Here is a 20,428-nt window from a genome sequence, read left to right on the forward strand (position 1 = left end):
ACATTGGTGAATAGGGTGTTAGTTTTAAATTCTAATTAAGAATTTATCATAGATTTCAAATTTATTCAAAATTAAATACACCCCGTAACTTTTGTATAAACGAAAAAAGTGTAATTACAAATTTAAGGTCAAAACAAAACAAAAGATTCAAAAACACGTTTAAAAAATGCTTTTAAGATGCGTTTTTAAAATCAAGTTTAGTTGCATTTAAAGTAATTAAAGCAAATTTTGGCTAAGGATATTCGTATGACCGGCCGTAGGAAATATTGAAAAAAGACTGGCGTAGTTGGAAAGGGATTACGTGGAATGCTTATGACCAGCGATCATAAAACTTTGGAGGTAAACTTTCTACTAAGTTTTGAAATCCTCATATCTGCTGGAACTTGAAGTGGTTCATTTTCTGACAATCACCCTTATACTAATTTTTATCATTTTTCACTTTGAAAAATTTCTGTTCATTCCTATCCTTCCTGATCACATAATGCTTTTCCTCTTTTCCATAGTTTTATTATTTTTATCTAATATTTTAATTTCTAACTGAAATTCTTTAAAAACTTTGATAAATCAATAGAAATTTAATAAGAGTGGAACAAAAAATAATAGAAGAATTTAGTTTGCAAGGAGAATAGAATTGAAATGTGACTGAACAGAAAGTGGACTAGCATACATTTGAGAAGAAATAGATATTGAATTAAATGAAGTAAGTAAATGAAAAAAAGGGCTAAGTTAAAATGCCTAAATTGATCAAACTGGCCTGGTGAAATAAATGTGTCGGTTGGCATACGAAAAATCAAAAAATAATTCGAAAATTTAAAAAACAGATCCAACTGGTTACAAAATTATGGCCAATTGTTTGTTTTTACAGTTTTTTCTAGTGAACGGCAATATAAAATTATGCAATAAAAACAAATTTTTGGTTCAATTTATTATTTTTTGAAACTGTAAGAAAGAACATATGATTTTTTAAATTTAGTTTAATTACAATTTTTGAAAAAAGTTAAATATATCCAACCTGAAACTTTTTCAGCTAGAACCAAAGAAAATTTGAAGGAAAGCTTCCATCGAACAAAAGAATTAGGCGGTATGCCAAATTTTCTAAAATCGAGATCCAAAATCTAAATACGAAAGTTCCTATGTCACCACAAAATTGTTTTCCATAAAAATAAAATAGCACTATGTTTTTTTCAAACTTTAAACAAATTTTATTTTGAAATCGAGGACCCAAAAAGAATATTTCAAATTTCAAATTTGTATACTGTTTTGAAATACCAACCCACAAACTGCTCTCACTTTGCCAAAACTATTCGTTAAATTTCAGAATTTTCATTCCCCACTCCTGAAAAAGAAGTCGCAAGAGAATTCAAGTACAGAAAATTAAACGCAAAATTTTGAAATTAATCTATAGTCAAATCGACTCAGTAAAACATTTATATTCTTCTTTACATCTAATGTATTCACTGAATATCTTTTCACGACTGAGAAGATTATATATGTAAAAGGACCTATACATTGACAGAAAAGAATTCACAGAAAATTGAACTTTATTTCAATTTTTGGAAATTGAAGGCTTTGAAGGAAGATTACATCGGTAAGTCTGCTTTACCTAAAATTAAAGATATTCTCTATTCAATTCACTGATGACGAAAGTGACGTGTTCCCTCAATTTTTTCAAATAAATTATTTACAAACCTGCTTGTCATGAAATCCATGTTTAAATATACTACCGATCAAAATTGTGCGTCCACTAAAAAAAAAAACTTTAAACAGTATTGTATTTTCTGCACCAAGGTTTATGTTATTTGATAAAAATATAATTTTCCTCGAACGTTGAAATGAATCTTCATTTAAGAAAATTAGGGGTTTTTCCATTAATAAAATATGCAAGTAACTTTAATAAAATTTTTCTGTAATTTTTGTGAATATCAGTCATTTCTATTTCAAACTTACAGAGTCAGAAATCTCTAATTAGAAAATAATATTAATTCGTTTAATAATATGCTTAAAGAACTTTTTGAAACAATAATTGTATACTTTATCATATATGTGCGCCAGGATGTTCCTTTTATCGAAATTATTTTTTTTTTCTTTTTCTCACAAGTAGTTTTTTTTCTAATTTTTCAAAGAGTGATCTCAACATTTGACAAAAATTGAGTAATATGCCTTGGCGCAAAGTCCATGCAGTTTTCAATTCATTTCACTCGAGGAAAAGTCAACCTTCTAGTATTTCCGTTAGAATTTGAAAAATAGATGATTATTATACATAGTTATAGTTGGAAATACTTTTTTAAGAAATTAGATCAACATTCAACCAATAATTAATTTTTCCAAAAACATATGTTAATTTTAAATCAAAAACAATTAGGGTCAACCAAAAAGATGCTTTTTCAATATAATAGATCAATTTTCAGCCTAGAAAATTATCTTTCCATCAAGAAAAAAGATTCTTGAATAGAAGTCTTTAATTTCTAACTCAAACATATGCATATTAACTACAAAGTCTTTCTTAATCAAATATTACAATACTCTACTTAAGTAGTTGAATTTTTAGCTTAAAAGACAAATCTTCTTCAGGACAGTTTAATTTTCAACTTCACTATTGAGTATTCAAGTAATATATATTAATTTTTAATCAAAAGTGTTATATTAAAATTTGCAGTTGAAATAATAGTTATTCAACTAAAAAGATCAATTATATTCAAAATGATGAATTTTCTATCAAAAAAGACAATTTTTCAATATATGGTGGTATGTAACGATTAATTATTAATTTTTATAATAACATAATATTATTAATTATTATTAATTATTATAAACAAGTGGAATAGTTAAATTATAAGTTATAAAATGATATTTAATTAAAAAAACAAATTTTCAACAATAAATATAAATTTGTAAGTAAATAGTTTGAAGAAGCAGTTGCATTTTGAACCAAGAAATATGATAATTTTAAATAAAAAACTGTTAAATTCAAACAAAAAATAGTTTTATACTAAAATAAAAGTATAGAGGTTCAACCAAACACTTTTGGTTTTAACTAAAAATGAAAAGAAGAGAAGGGGATAAAAAAAATTATATGAGGATGCCCAAATATGTTTATAAGTTTATAAAAAAATGCGTTTTTTGCCTTTCTTCAGTAAACTACGTAATTTAACATATCAATATTTTTTAAACTGTTTACTTCTTAATACAGATTGTCCTACTATTTGATTGAAAATTAATTATTAATTCAAAAATAAATTTCTTGTTGAAAACTGATATCTTTAGTTGATAAATTCGTCTTTACTTCTAAAAAATTCAACAATTTGACTAAAAAGTCGTTTTTTGATTCTTTTAAAATTAATTCTTTACCTTAACATCCAATGACTCAATTTTTGGCTAAAAATGTTGCTTCTATAAGTTCAAAATTCAACTATTTCGTTAAAAATTTATGCATTTTTTGAAAACTCGTCTCTTTGAGCAGAAAATTATTATTCTTTTATAAAAATCATCTATTTTTTTCGAATTCAACTGCTTTGTTAAAAAATTGTGCTTTTACGTTAAATTCAGGTAGAAAATTAGTGTTTTTTATCGAAGTGTCCGGAATTTTTTATGACTAATCCCTAATTCTCCGAGGCGAGTAGTACACAACCTCCCCTATGATTGAAAATTAGGCTATTTTATTAAATTTTTATATTTTTTGTTTCTTAAATAATATCAACTTTTTTCAAATGAATCTTTGTGGGTGAAAAATGAAATTATTTAGAAAAGTTAAAATATTTAAAGCATTTGTTAAAAATGTAAGTATTTTGTCGAAAATTCCACTACTCTGCTTAAATAATCTATTTTGTTCAAAACTTCAACTGTTCTCTTACATAGACGACTCCTACGTGGTGAGTTGAATATTTATAAATTGGCTACTATTTCTGTTTCTTGGTTCATTGCAAATTCGTGCTAATACTATAACAAGATTTGCCACAAATTATGTGACACCTTCCTCATTGTATATTCATCGAAATTAGTTTGCGTGTTTTTATGAAATCTATGACATAATGACTTTGTGCAGCTCTTCGTCTAGGCAGATTGTTAGAGAGATTGATCAACGAAATATTAATAAATATGAGCATAGTGTGCACTTTTGTATAATCACTTTCTTCTCAGCACTGAGATGAATTTTCAATCTATATTTTAAGATTGGTAAATAGAAGAAGCAAGCGATTTCAGTTCCTTGGGGACCGAAGATCTAAGTAATTAGGCAGAAGCTACCTTCAGCGTGGAAGCCATTGGTGGTACTATTCTAACGTAGAATTTAGCATGACCCATCGTAATATCTCCACTCTCCTCGGTGAATATCCATGCAAATTCCCCAGGGGTTTGCCAGGACACTTCTGATGGAACTACATGCTACTTCCGGGTAATGGTAACGAGGAAACGATCCTGTAAACCCATGCACGAAGATGAACCGCACAAGTTCAGAAGACCGAGACCGACCGGAAATGTGGCCCTTCGCCACGCAGAAAAATGCGCATTACATTGCCCCAGGTTGTACATACAACATGAACAAGTACATTTAGCCCCTTTTATGTTATTTTGCGCATATAAACTTCATGTCGCATTCTTTTTACGTACGATACAACGCCAGAAAAATTGGTTTATTTTATTCTCTAAACCTCCTTTCCGAATGTTCATTTTTCCTTAAGCCATTTGACTGAATAACAATATACCCTAATATCTGTTTTGAAAATGTACCGTTTCACTTAATTTTTTCCGAACTATTATTTAGTCTAAGTATTATTCTTCTTCATTACCATTTGCCGGATTTTTTTAAATTGTTCACAATGACTTTCATTTTTTCGAATACCAATTTGTTATTGTTTGCACTTGATGCAATTACAATTTTAAATAATTTTCACTTTGCCAAATCACCATATGACAGAAATTTCATTTTTCCTCAAGCTCGCTTGCAAGAAAGTCGCAAAATGAAATTGATAATAAATAAATTAAAATTGTTAATTTGCATTTCGCTTCATTATATCTGCCGCATGGAGTTTAGGTAAAACATAATTTCTCTCACATTCGGAGTGGGTGAAGGGGGGATTATGAAATATGCAAAATGAGAATTAAACTATTTTATATGAAATTTAGGCTATTATAACATTTTTCAAGTAAGTGAAACATGCTTATAATAATAAACCAGACATATTTATATATATATATTAGATATTATTAGATATTATTGTTATATATATATATTAGATATATTTATAAAAAAAGCTTTATCATTATTAAAATAATAAAAAAAATCAATTTTGATTTAGCTCTCGGATAAGGCTAACCAAAACGGAGATAGAACACTCCAATTCCCAGACCAAGAAATGACAATTCTGAAAATAAAATATATGGCAAATGGTAATCCGGTAATATAAAAATTAGGGAAACTTGCTAGTTGCTTAAATAAATTCTTTCCAAATAAACATAAATTTTAACAAGAAGAAATTAAACTAAAATAAGAATAATCGAATCCATTCAAAATAAAATAGGTTATATGCTTCAAGCCCCATGCAGAATCTCTGAGTGATGAAATGCGAATATGTTGTATTTTGAGAAAAACTACGACGAAAGGTATTGTCCGATGTTGTTCAAAAAGTCTTTCAACAATCGTTTGTATGTCGTTTGGTTGCGTTTGGGAACACACTTCTGCCGCTCGGTCTGTGTATATTCCCCACACTTTTGCACAGAATTTTAAAACTAAAGTTTAAAGCATCGACAGCAGTAATTTGGTGATTGTGAATTCTCTTTTTTTAGAACTTCTTCGCCCTTAACGAACTTCTAAATTACATCCCCAACCTCTGATGCGAATATAAAAAGTCGCACTATATTCGGGAACTCTCTCAATGCTCTCTCAAGTAGTAGTTGCCTTCTTTTGTCAGCCATATCCAAAAGTAAAATATGTGAAGCAAGAATCTTGACAAAATTTTTTTCAAATAATCAGATTTTTGCAAATCATGCATGATTTTAGCCCCTTTTTATTTCTGTAAAGCGGGATCGAAATTCTACTTTTCCAGAGTAACATGTGTTTTCATACGCAAATGATAAAACATTATACATCTGTGAACGGGTATTTTGCATTCATCGGTCCCCTTACTGCAAAAACTGATACATAAACTACATAAAATTGATCAAATTTTTTTTAAGTTAAGCATTCTGAAACTTATAAAAAATTATAATATTTCTGAATTTTATCAAGAGTTTACAATATTTAAAACTTCCTAAATTTCCAAACTATTAACATTTGTGAAATTATTAAAATTTCTAAAATTTTAAGAAATATTGAAATTTTTTTCAAAATTAACAAAGTCTCTCAATTTTTGAAAATTTCTAATGTTTTCAAAGGTTTTTAAATTTTTTAGGTTCTAATTCTTTGAATTAATTTTTAGAAATGATAATAATTTTATAAATTTTAAAAATTTTGAAATTTTGGAAAATTTTTAAACATCTCAGAAATTTGGTAAGTTATGAAAATATATGGAAATATAGATAATCTAAAATTTCTTTTAATTTTTGGAAACTTTTGGTAATACATTTTTAGCGATGAGGGGTCGATTAACGCAAGATGCGTGTCTACAGATGCATAATGTTTTATCATTTCCGTATATAGCAACTTTTTACTCCTGAAAAGTAGAACTTGATCCCCCTTTACAGGAATGAGAAAGGGCTGATATAATTTCGACGTATACTCTTTTCTAATATCCGAAATTAATTGCGACAAAAACTCTAAAATAATATTTTTAGGATAAAAAAATTCTTTGATCCTCCAAAGGAGTCGGCCTGAAACAGATATAATGCCTTTCTCATATTAGCCTAATCCCTTTTTCAATAATTAAAAAAGTGGGCTTCATTGAAAAATATCATTTTTAAATTTTCAAAATTCGTATGAATAAAAGAAAAGGTTTTACAAATTTGTATATATTTTTCTAAAATAAGAAAGATATTTCATCATTTTTACATGGGAAAAACCCTTTTCAGATCGGCAGATTAAGAAAAAATTACAATTATATTCATAAACAATTTAACATATTAGAAGCAACACGAAAATCCCGGCCTCGAAAATTGCATATCCCGCATTAAAGTTACAGGATGACTTGCTTGTAGAAGAAAAAATTAGGCAAGAATTGACCAAAAAAATATAAGTTTGCGTTTCTTAATAATAGCGAATTTTTATATTTTCGAACAATTTATCGTTTCTTTTAGTTTTTAAGTTTTTAAATTTTACAATAGGCTTCGAAGGAAAACAGTAAAAGTCATCAGAATTTGGAGAGAAAATCCCACTAAAAACAACTAATTTGATTGCTGACAAATGTTGTGACCCTAGACTTTGATTCTGTTAGAAAACTCAACAATATGGGCTCATCAATTTGATTTTGTTGCATTTATTTACTGATTAAAATTATGACTTACTTTTGAATCTAAATCACTTATTATTACTGATGAATCTGTAAAATAAATAGATTCATTAGTAAATATCACTGATGCGTACACATAATTCATTTGAATCGATAAGTTAGATGAAATTAGTCGAAATTAAGTAAAAAGGGATCCAACAGTAACAATGCTTTAGCTTCAATATGAAAATGTTTGATATAAATGTGATGTTTAATATTTGCATCTTACGCTTTTACTTTTATTTATAATATTATTATTGTTATTGCCTTAGCATTTCAACTATCCCTTGTAGAGAAAATGATGTCTTTTATTTTTCGCACAATTTTTAAATGCTTGTTTGAAAACAAAAAATCTGTTTTCAAATTCCTTGCCCTTATTTTGTAATCAATTCTGCATCTAGAAGATTCAGTTACTTAATCGATAAAAAGAGGCAGGTCAGATCCCAGGTAACACTATGATGTGTTAATGATGTTTAAATCAGGGAATAAAGCTAATTCAAATTATCATTAGTGACATTTAACTCACGTCATAAGGAAATTAGTTCTTTTGAGAAGGAGAGCATCGTTTATGATATTGCTATGAGCAATACGTACCCTGATTATTTGCTTATATTTATATAAAATGTCATGGTTGTATTTTTTTCATTTTTACTGGCATAAATTCATAACCTTTTATTCAGCTGTTAAGTTTTCTAATTTGGAAGCATATTTTTATTGCTGCGATTCAAGTTATCCAGATCTAAATTTTTTTTAATATTCACAACAAATACGCATGGTGCTCTTTTTTTCTTTTTAATGTTGCACATTTTCTTTTTGTATCTATACCATCTTTTTTCAAAATTATTGGTGGTCTAACTTTACTTAAACGTATAGTAACAATATTGAAAGTCAAGTGGAAAAACAATTTATATTACACAAGGTAGTCAGTTTGAATTTTTGAGAAACTTAACTCCAACTTTTTGCAAAGCCTAGCTTTTGTAATTTTATATTTCGCAAAAGAAAATTGATCATTTTATCTCAACCTGACCGATTTCTACATTTTTAGTTTTATTCGAGGTTTATTTTTCTAGTTGACTTTTTACATTAGACACTGACTAAGATGTAATTAATATCTCATTTGAACTAGTTATCTGTTCCTTGCGAATCATGTAATTGTCAGATGTTGTGTTACATGGGTTGATTCCAAGCGTATAACTCGCTAACAAAGTGCAGCCATATTATCATTTTGGTAGTACCAGCTTAATTATGTTTCTTGTTAACAATCAAGTGTTACCTTCGACAAGCAGGGAAAGCCTGAAGGACATGTAATATAGCCCTAAAAGGAAAGAGGGATATCCTGACCCGTATCCTGACTGTTAAATTAATAACCATGCTATCTGTGCTCGGTTCTCGAAATATTACTCGTGGTCGGCGTCGTGGTATCGCACTAACGCGACTCCATGAATCCCGCATGTGGCAGGCGATGCGCATGACGCGAGGAATTCACGGGTTGCGAGAATTCAGAATTCAGGATCCGTGGCGAGGAGTCACAATGCCAGTCCATACCCCTATCGCCGCGTCGCGTCGTCAGGCCAGGCGACACGACCGATAGCAGTCAATGCGCTAAATGCATTGGAATCCATTCCAACCGATTCATTTCGTACTCCACCTCCCTTTTCAACCCCTTTTCGCCCCCTTGTCGAAGCTCAAACTTCCCACCGATTCATCACCCATCCTTTCTCGCGGCCGTCGTAATTCTGAAGGGCCGATACTCGAATGCCACAGCCCGTCACGTGAAGCTTCCACAACAGGTTATAATGCAGAGAAATGTTGGGTTTACGGAGGGACGTGATCAGTTAACTTTTCGCCTTGAATTCCACCCCGAAATTAACTGCATCGCTTATTTTGGTCCACCGAAAGTCGAATTAGAATGATTGATATTTATTTTTCATGATACGTGCATGATGCTAGCCCATTTCAGTGCCGTAATTAAATTACGTAACGGAATATAGGTCATCTCTAAGACTCTCCTTCCTCCATGTAACAAATCGTATTAAAATATGTCTGCCCCCACCCCTATTACTCAACGTAATTTTTAGTTTCTGCAAATTTTTTGCTATTTATTTCTGGTAGCATTAGCTAAGATGTCCGAGAAATACATTTTTTAAATTCCCAGCTTTTTCCTTCACTAAACTTTCATTTTCCTTAAGTATTAATATTTAAATGTCAGCCTTTTGACTTTTTAATACTTTTAACATAGAATATTTTATAAACGCAATAAAGCAGTATTTGAAATTTTATTAATTTATTTTAAAAATGTATTTTATATTTTAAAATATGGATTTTAACAAAATACTTGAATTTTTTACCTTAAAAGACAAATTTCAAACACAAAAGTGTCATAATTTATATTTTAATGAAAAAAGATGGATTTTATACAACAACAAAAAAAGAATTTGAAAATCAAAGACGAATTTTCAACAAATAAAGATTTTTTAATCCAGAAAGAAATAACAGTTTATCTAAGTCTTGAACCTTTGAGCCAAAAGACAAATTTTGTCAACAAAAATTAAATTTTTTATGAAAAAATCTGTTTTTTCAGTAAATAATTAGTTATATACAAAACTGATGAATTTTTACCAGCAAAAACAAAATTTCAAACCAAGAAAATTATTTTCTAATAAATAGTTTCAAATATAGTTTAATTTGTGCTAGAGAAGCTGAATTTTCAATTTGAAAACATTAATTTTCAAAAAAATACTTAGGTTTTCGACCAAAGAGATGAATTTCCACTAAAAATATAAATCTTAAAAAAAAGGGTTTTTAACAAAGCTTTCATTAGACTTTCAAAAGATTTTATTAGACAAAATATGACTTTTGTAACAAAAAATAATTTCCTTCGAAAAAATCGAAATTTTCAATCCAAAAATACGAATATTCAATTAAAAACGATGACTTTGAACGAAATTGTTGAATTCTCTGCCAAATAGTTACATTTTTATGCAAGAAAAACTTAATTTGTAAAAAGCAGATGGATTTTTAATAAAAGGCAAAAATTTTTTTTAATTTTGAACTTTCACAAAAAAAAATTTCATTTTTTGTTTTTAGCACTAAAATATAAATTTTAAAAGAACCGTACGTTTTCTGTGAAATACATCAGTTTTTAATAAAAAGTACAATTTTTATCCGAGAAAGACTAAATTTCTCTGAAACTCATGAATTTTTAATTCAAAAGAATACAAATGCTAAAAAATAGTTGAATTTTCATCCTGAAAATATTTCAGATTTCTTTTTAACCTCTGAATAAAAGTAAAATTTTCAAGCAAACGAGATTCCAGTTTACCTTCCAACACAACATAAGAGATATAAACAATAAGTTGATTTTCTGTGAAGTAGTCGAATTTTTAACCAAAGAGTGTCACTTTTTAACAACATTGTTAAATTTTCAATCCAAAAGATGCATTTCTGTCCAAGAAAAATAAAAATTCTACTAAAACAGTTGCATTTTTTAATAAAAATGACAAATTAAAAAAAAAACAATTTCATTTTTATCCAAGAAAGATGCAATATTTCTATTGAAAAAAATCATGTTCAAATCAAAAGCACAAATTTGCAGAAAAAATAGTTTTCATGCAAACAAGACTTCAGTTGACTTATCAGCAAGAAAATATGAATTTAAAAAAAAAGGTTAATGTTCTAGGAAAAAATTTAATTTTTAAAGAAAAAAGATGAATTTTCAACAAAACAGTTGAATTTGCAAGCAAAAAGAATGTCTTTTTTAAAATAGTTAAATTTTCATCCAAATAATAAAATTTAAAACTCAAAAGATCATCTTCAGGTGAAAGTTTTTGCGGATTTGCAAAAATCACGTACATAAGTGATGGACTCCACCCGCCTTCCTTAACAAATGGAAACAAAATGTCTCGAACCCCTCCCCCTTGCGCTGTTACGTAATTTAAAAGCTGCTCCAAAGTACTTTTCAGTCCCTGAAAAGGGTAATAAACATTTTAAAAAATTTTTATTATTTGAGAAACTTTGATTGAGAAATAAAAATTGTATTCTACGTAACTACATTTATCACCAGAATGTTTTTTTAAAGTAAACATTACTGCTTAGCAAACATTCAAACTTTAAAAAGTTTCTGCTAACTGAAGATATCGCTTGAAAAATCTCAAATGATAGCGGGGACTCATTTTACATAGTAAGGACGTTTACTATGTAGTCATAGGGAATATAATGATATAAACTCCAGCATAAAATGCAACCCGTCTTGCAACTGTGTAATGCGAAGAGTACTATATAGGCGATTTTAATTCGGTTTTCAAATCTCCCGCGCTCGAGATCTTGCGCTTATTGGCCAAATGCTTCGAGCCTCAGTTGATGTGCCCAAAAGACGTACAACCTAATTCTGAAAAAAACGTTATGTTCCCCAGGATTCACCACGCATTCCAGATATATAATGAGGTACGAATTAAAAACAATATAACACAATATTAGAATATGTTCACAAAAATTCTCGGGACGGGGTTTCATTGGGAAATTTTTCTTAAATCTTTGTTTGCGAAATCTTTTTTATTCATTGAAATCATTGAATTATTCGAAATATTTGTGAAATTCCCTACCGAAAAGAATCTTTGAGTATAAACCAAAAATTCTTTAGGTCAAAGAAGCTCAGAGAAATTCTCTGCAGGCACTCAGGTAGATATCTTTAAAGGTCCAGGAAGCTCGTTTAAATTGTCTGAAGGCTTTAAAATATCCTTTCCGAAATTGAAATGAGAATACGATAATAAATAATAAGCAGAGAGGCTATCTAAACAGAGTAGCCTACACTCAAGGGTCCTTTGTTAAGTTTTCGGATTAAAATTTAGAAGTTGATTTTTTATAAATTTCATAGTTAACAGCCTAAAAAATAATAATTCGGAATCTACGGGTTTCGATGATTTCAGATATCTAACTTTTTTTTAAAAATGCTTAAAATTGGAATTAATACAACGTTTCTCGTAAATGGAATGAGATACGCCAAAAAAGACAACATTTTTGAATTCAACTAGAAAATTGTATATTAGTATATAAGTTATAATTATAAATAAGTATAATGAGAAAATTCATGAATAAAAAAAAGTGTTAATAATTTGAAGAGAAATTTAGAAAGGGAGAGCGGATTAGCCACGACCAACTACTGTAAGTAACTCTGCCCGTCAAAACTGAAAAATTAACAGTTGTGTGGCCTTGACCATAGAAAAATATATAAAAACATCGAAATTCTTCCTTATTCGAAAGTTTTTTGAATCTGGGCCAAAATCGCAATTATACTTTTTTCGTCTTTTCCTTCAAAACTTTTGTGTATTTTTAGGTCCTAAAAGACTCCTAAAACGGATATTGAAAAAATATTGAAGATATTGAAGATATCGTTTGAAAAATCTAAAGGAATCATGAAGACTCATTTCGATATGTAGAAAAATATTTTTGCTAGCCATAAACCAAATTAAAAATGTTCTGTTTGACATAGCTCTCTGTACATCTGATATACCTTCCTAATACTTCCCCGACAACTGCCGCAAGAAATGATCCCCTCGCCATAGAATACATTTTTCCCAACACTTATTAAAATATCAATTTCAGAATATATTTCTAATTGAAATCTTTACCTAATGGAACCGAGATAAAAATAAGTATTTTCAAATTGTACCTACTGCTAAAATGAAACTTCTCATAATTTTTAGATCAAAGAAATTTACAAGCAGTAGGTAATATATGGTACAAATAAACTGAAGTAATTACCTATTTTGCAAACAAGTTTTTTGAACATAGTTAACTTAAATACATTCTATACAATAACATAAAAGTGTTTCGCTTTCTTACAAGTTTAAATATTCTTTTGTAGATAAATATATAAAAGTTTATTTGATATTGCTGCAATATTAATAGTGCATAATAAAAAAAATTGGAACATAGCACAGTTGCGCTTTTTCAAAAACCCCCGAAACCCACCCCTAGTACTTTTCACGATACAGTTCAGAAGTGACTCCCTGTAAAACAGGCAATACATTCTTTAATTGAAAAAAATAACAAAATTCAAATTCAGAAAAATCCAGATAATGTTTCCAAGCCCAAAATAATATCAAACAACACCCAAAATCTACCCTTAGTACTTTTCACGAAACAGTTAAGAAGGTACTTCATGTAAAACAGCTAATCAATTTTTTAATTCAGAATAGACACGAAATTCACCTTAAGGAAACTTCAGTTTATGTTGGCAACCCCATAATAATATTAAGCAGCCCCGAAAATCTACCTCTATTGCTTTTCACGAAACGATTCGAAAGTTACTCCATGTAAAGCAGCCAATAAATTTTTAAATTCAACATAATCAAAAAATTCACCTTTAGAAAACTCTAGCTTATGTTCGCAACCCTTAATAATAATAAGCAGGCTTTAAAAGCCACCCTTAGTTCTTTTCACGAAACAGTTCTGAAGTTACCGCATGTAAAACAGCCAATCAATTTTTTAATTAAAAATAGTCTCAAAATTCACTTCCAGAAAACACCATTATATGTTCCTAAGCCCATAATAATATTAAGCAGCCCCCAAAAACCACCCCTAGTGCTTTTTCACGAAAGAATTATGAAGATTCTCTATGTAAAACAGCCAATACATTTTTTAATTAAAAAAAAACTAAATTTACATTCAGGAAAATTCCGATTATGTTTCCAATCCGAAAATAATACCAAAAAATCTCTAAAATCTACACCTAATGCTTTTCACGAAACAGTTCAGAAGATAATCCATGTAAAACAACCCATACATTTTTTTATTCAACATAGTCAGAAACTTCACCTTCAAAAAACTTCAGCTTATGTATGCAGCCTCATAATAATATTAAGCCATCTCCAAGATCCACCCCTAGTGTTTTTCACGAACCAGTTTCGAAGTTACTCCATTTAAACACCCAATAAATTTTGTAATTAAGAACAGTCACAAAATTCTCCTTAAAAAACTGTAGTTTATGTTCGCAACCCCATAATAATATTAAACAGACCACAAAATTCACACACAGTATTTTTCACGAGACAGTTCAGAAGTTACTCCATATAAAATAGCAACTTATTTTTTAAATTGAAAATAGTTACAAAATTTAGATACAGAAAACTTCAGTTTTCAGAATGTTGTGATTATGTTGAATTTAAAATTATATTGACTGTTTTACATAGAGTAACTTCTGAACTGTCTCGTGAAAAGTACGAGGGGTATATTTTGGGCGTTGTTTGTTATTATTTTTGGGTTGAGAAAATAATCTGGATTTTTCCGAATGTGAATTTTGTTATTCTTTGCAAATAAAAAATGTATTGGCTGTTTTACATGGAGAATCTTCGCAACTCTTTTGTGAAAAAGCACTAGGGGTGGTTTTCGGGGCTGTCTAATATTATTATATGGCTGGCAGCATGAACTGAAGTTTTCTGAAGGTGGATTTTGTGACTATTCTCAACAACAAAATTTATTGGCTATTTTACTTGGTGTAACTTCGGAACTCTTTCATGAAAAGTACTAGATATACATTTTGGGCGTTGTTTGATATTATTTTGGGTTGGGAACATAATCTGGATTTTTCTCAATATGCATTTTGTTATTTTATTGGCTGTTTTACATGGCGTAACTGCTGAACTGTTTCGTGAAATTTTGTGATTCTGTTGAATTTAAAATTTTGTTGGCTGTTTTACATGTAGTAATTTTGGAACTGTTTCGTGTAAAACACTACGGGTCGATTTCGGGGGTTTCTTTGATATTATTTTTGGGATAGGAACATAATCTGGATTTTTCCAAACGTGCATTTCGTTATTTTTATTAATTAAAAAATGTATCGGCTCTTTTACAGGGAGTCACTTCTGAACTGTTTCGTGAAAAGTACTAACGGTGGGTTTTGAGGTTTGTTAAAACAGCACAACTGTAGGAATGTTTATTTTTTCAACAATATCAGAATGTCTGCATCAACTGCTACTTTCAAACTTAACTCTCACAGAATAGGAATAATTTATGAAAAAATTGCAAGGAAGTTCTAAAGTTCTTAGGCATACCACTTTCCAATTAAAAAATTAATAACAATTGATTTGAAATGTTGGTAGTGAATGAATAATGATTGCTGAAACTGTAGTTTGATGGTGCTGTCCAGATTTTTTAGATTGAAATTTGCAATTCGGAACAGCTTGTAGTTTGAATCATGTGGCACCAACATGGGAGGCAGCCGGTTAGAGCCACGGTGGTTCGCCCCGTCCAAGCGAAAGCGGCACTCACACTACGCGCGGCGTCACACCTGCACGTAACTTTGTTGCTCTGTAGTTTCCAAACAAATGACCGCACAACATTCTTGTACTTGAATTTTCATCTTATTTTTTTTGTCTATCCACCATTGCCCATTGTCCCACAGGTGGTGGGACACCCTATCATCAGTCACGGGCGCATTTTTGTAATGCAATCAAGTGATCCGATGAGAGCAGTCTGCCCCGACATATTAGACAAAGCTGTGTTTTTTTACCCCATATTTGACGAACTGGGTTGCGGTCAAGTATACGATGGGTAGACCTACGGCTTAAGGTGGTTTATGAACCACCAGAACCTCAGTAAATATACATGGACAAATTTCCGGAGGCACCGGCTCATGAATCGAACCCCGGACCTCTGAGGTGAAGTCCGAGTGTCTAACCAACTGAGCCATCGAGGCTTATTATTATTATTATTATTATTATTATTATTATTATTATTATTATTATTATTATTCTTATTATACTAAGTGCAATATTAAATCAAAATTTTAACAAAAAATGTTGTAATAAGTATAGTACAATAATCTGCTTTTCGTTTAAAACTCTAGATTATTCAAGAAGCGGATGTTTCCAATGTGGTCTTAATAATGTAATGGATAATTGAAAATATGTTCAGAAAATGTATTGTATGCCCGTAATAATTGATAGTTTTAATAATTTAAAAACAATTTTAAAATCTTCTCTGCTTAGCCCTTCGAACCCCTCCCTTTATAGAATACCGGCTATATTATGCGTTAGTGGCGTTGTCGCATTTTTTGAGAGATTGGACCAATTATAAGACCAAACGATGAATTACTATGAATATCTGAAATTTTCAAAACATGTGGTACTTTTTAAATTCACTATAAATTTCTAATACTTCAAAATTTTGGGTAATTTATAAATTTCCTATAAATCTCGAAAGTTTTGGTAATTTATCAATTAAATTGAACATGAATTTATCAAATTTTAAAAATGTTTGGTGATTTTTTACTTTAACCTAAATTTTTTCGATTTTCAGAAATTTTGGTAATTTATAAATATACAATAAATTTTTAATTCTTCAAAATTTTTGGTAATTTATAAATTTAACATAAATTTCTGAAATTTTTAAAATATTTAAGGAATTGAAAGGTTTACCAGACATTTCTGAAATTATACAAATTTTTGGTAATTTATAAATTTTCCATAAGTTTTTGTACATTAAAAAAGTTTTGGTAATTTATAAATTTGCTATAAATTTTGGTAATTATGAAAATTTCGTAATTAAAAAATTTATCATGCATTTCGGAATTTATTGAAATTCATGCGAAATTATAAATTAGACGTAAACATCCAAAATGTTGAAAATGATAACGTAATTTATAAATTGACCGTGGATTTCTGAAAATTTTGTAAATTAAAAAATTTCTGAAATTTAAACAATTTTTAGTCATTTATAAATGTATTATAAATTTGTAATAAAACAATAAAATTACAGAAATATTATACATTTTTGGACACTATACATTTTTGTGAATTTTAATAAATTTTGGAAATTTATATAAATTAAAAGTGTCTATTTTTCAAAATTCTAAAAATTTGTTGATGTTTAAATTTTTACAAGTTCACTAGAATTGAAGGATTTATCAGTAAGTTAAAAAAATGTAAAGTATTAAAATATTTCAAAGATTGTAGATATTTGATGGTAATTTATCAGTATTTCATGGCAACTTATAGTCTCGAGCTGGTCCAATATGTTAATCAATCTGTCAGCTCGATAAACTGTTCGCTTGGCTATCACTTTTTGTGAGCTTACAATGTGTGCGAATAGATTTATAATTTTCATTATTTTTCTGGAAAAATTGATATTCAAAAACAATAAGGATACCGATTTAAACTTTTTCTAAATTAAAGCTAATAAATTCCGCGTAAATCGATCAGGGCAGATTTCTAAAAAAGTTTTATTTCTTAATTTTTATTTAATAATAGAAATGAATTTTTTCAAATCCTATTTTTATTTTTAATGGGCCCTTTTTGTAATTTGATGGCAATTCAAATAAGAAAGACGAAAGAAAAAAAGAAGGAAGGGGACGTGGATGGTTGCCTTCTCATTTCTCTTTTTTATTTTTGACCGAAAATTGATTTTTAAATTTTGATTTTTTTGAATTGATTTTTTCTTGAATGTGCTGAAGTGTAAATAACTATTTTCTAAACTTTTAGAGAGTAACTTGTTTGCAACTGTAGGTACGAATTAACAAAAATTTGATCGAAAAGTCATTCAGTCAAAAAGAGATACAAATTTGTAATAATTTATTAAATTTTCATCATTTATGATGGAGGAAGTATTAGAATGGTCCGAAATTTGACACAATAACATTCAAATTTTGAATTAAACGACGCTAAATATAAAAAAAAGTTTGAAAGAGAAATTATAGCTTTTAAAAAATCCTAAAAATGTCTAAAACATTTTCAAATAGGACTAGTAGTTTTTTTTATTTATCGTCGGTAATATGCAGAAAATCGAAAATTTCACTTGTAGGATAAAAAATTTCACCTGTAGGATGATGTGCTTTATCCATAAAAAATAATATTAAAACCAAAATTATATTCTTAGCATCACCAAGCGAGATAGAGAAAAATGTTTTCAAAAAGTATCGTAGTTTTTTATTTAATTTACAGTGATTCAGAAAGTATACATTTACAAATGTCTGCCAAAAACCGGGCGCGCGAGCGAGTGTCACGATGAGAATATCAGCTTCATTAAAAACTTATGTTTTTCTAAATACGCATAATTAGAAGATACGTCTGTTTAAATTAAAATCTGTATAAGCATCTAAAATTTATGATAAAAATCGATTCCCTTCCGCGCTTACTTTAATTTTAAATTGTTTCCTTTTCATCTCTATTTGAGTGAAGAAATTTCTTTTTATTTCCAGACTCGTTGATCTTTTCTCACTTACGCAGAAACTACATAGAGCTTCATTGGATTTACTATTCATAATCGAAAATACCCGCGGGATATCAATACAAAACTGAGTTCTCGATTTCCAATCTTTATTCACTCAATCTGTCTTGATTGACGATATTTTCACTGACATTTCTAAATAACGATTCATTTAGTGTAAACGAAAATAGAAGATTTTTATTTATATTCAAATCATGCAGTTTTATTTGAATAAACCCTTTCTACAGAAACAAAATTAGTAAAATTTTAGTTTAAATCTCAAAAGTTTGAGAATGTTCCCAGAAGTCATATAATAGACAACATAATAGGACTTAATTATATATCCCACTCTATTAATGTGGTCGTCCGGTCCCGCAGTGATTAGTTACGCTTACGAATTATTTGCTTGTCACAAGTAAAACGTGGTCCATATTCAACGAGCATGTGCCCGTGTCCAATTTCGAAGTAAGTTTCGTAATAGAGATTCCATGTGTGGTTATGCTGAACAGGAAATTTCGATCTAAAAGCCTCCACGGGAATATTCATTCTGAAACTTTCCCTCAAAACATGACCAGTAACGAGCTCAATATTTTATTATATCCGGCATGAACATTTTTATAAAATCCATTATCCTCAAAAACACTGCAATTTTTGTCAAACAGACATTCGTGAATTTTAAAATAAATCCATGCGAATATTTTCACATTTAATAATAGAATTTTCATCCATATGAATATGAACAAAGCAGTTTTCGCAAAAGTTATTTAAAAAGGTTCGAGAGTTATATCACGTTTTATTCAAATTGATTTGGAAGTAATTATTCAATTTCATTATGGGATATAATTACTACATAAAAAGTGATAATTGAAAAGAAAATTGTTTTACAACCAAAAAACTTTAAGTTCTTTGAGTTTAAAAAATTCAATTTTACAGTTTCAACATTTTAATATCTGAGTGCTTATGATTTGAAAGTTTTCAATTTGAAAAGCGCTCAATTATAAAACTGGTCAAGCAAAATCCATTAATAACTGAATTAACTAAAATTTTTGCCGTTGACAATTGATTGTCTAAGAAATAATCTCTATTTAATTCGGACTCCATTTTCTCAAACAATCTCTATTAAAAATGAATTATTTAAAAAAGATTAATTTAAATACTTTTGATTAGAGGCCCCATAAAGTAAAAAAATTTTATTTTCAAATATGAAAAAGAACAACAAATTATAGTATCAGAGGAAGTTATCTATACACTTTCTATACATGTTAAAGGTTGAAAACAAAATATTAATTTTGTAACAAGGTATTGTTAAGGACTTCAAATTTCAATGTTATAGAAAACTTGGAATTACAATTTCAATAAATAACATGTTTTAAAGATCCTTAGTTTATTTTAAAGAAAATTATTTGTAGTATTTCTCTGAATTATTAAAATATTTTTAGAATTGCTTTTATAGGTTTTACCTTGAGGTTAAAATTAATGCAAAAATGTCCCGAAATTACAAATAATGATTATACATATCAAATGATACAAAAAATTAAAAGTAATTATATTTTTTCTTGACATTACAAAAATTAGCGGAAAACACTTAGCCTTCAACATAGGCCAATCAGGGGAAAATTTGTATTACTTTCTGATACTGTTAAATAAAAAAAAATGTCATGTTCGAATTATAAAAATTGAGGTACTTTAATAGCAGCTCAAAAAAGAAGCATTAACAGAATTCCAGGTAGTAATATAATATTGCAAACAAGAATTTCGGATCAAATAATTAAATGCTGAACAACAGCAAATATCAAGAATTAATAAAT

At 28.9% G+C, this 20,428-nt stretch overlaps 1 protein-coding gene across 1 annotated transcript in view; it reads right to left on the minus strand.

The window, feature by feature from the left end:
* The window catches only part of LOC117171948 (zeta-sarcoglycan), a 652,034-nt gene that overhangs the window by 623,411 nt on the left and 8,195 nt on the right, over positions 1-20,428 (minus strand). The gene's annotated exons all lie outside the window — the stretch shown is intronic.

Source organism: Belonocnema kinseyi, chromosome 4, assembly GCF_010883055.1.
Source record: "Belonocnema kinseyi isolate 2016_QV_RU_SX_M_011 chromosome 4, B_treatae_v1, whole genome shotgun sequence".
NCBI classification, from domain to species: Eukaryota; Metazoa; Arthropoda; class Insecta; order Hymenoptera; family Cynipidae; genus Belonocnema; species Belonocnema kinseyi.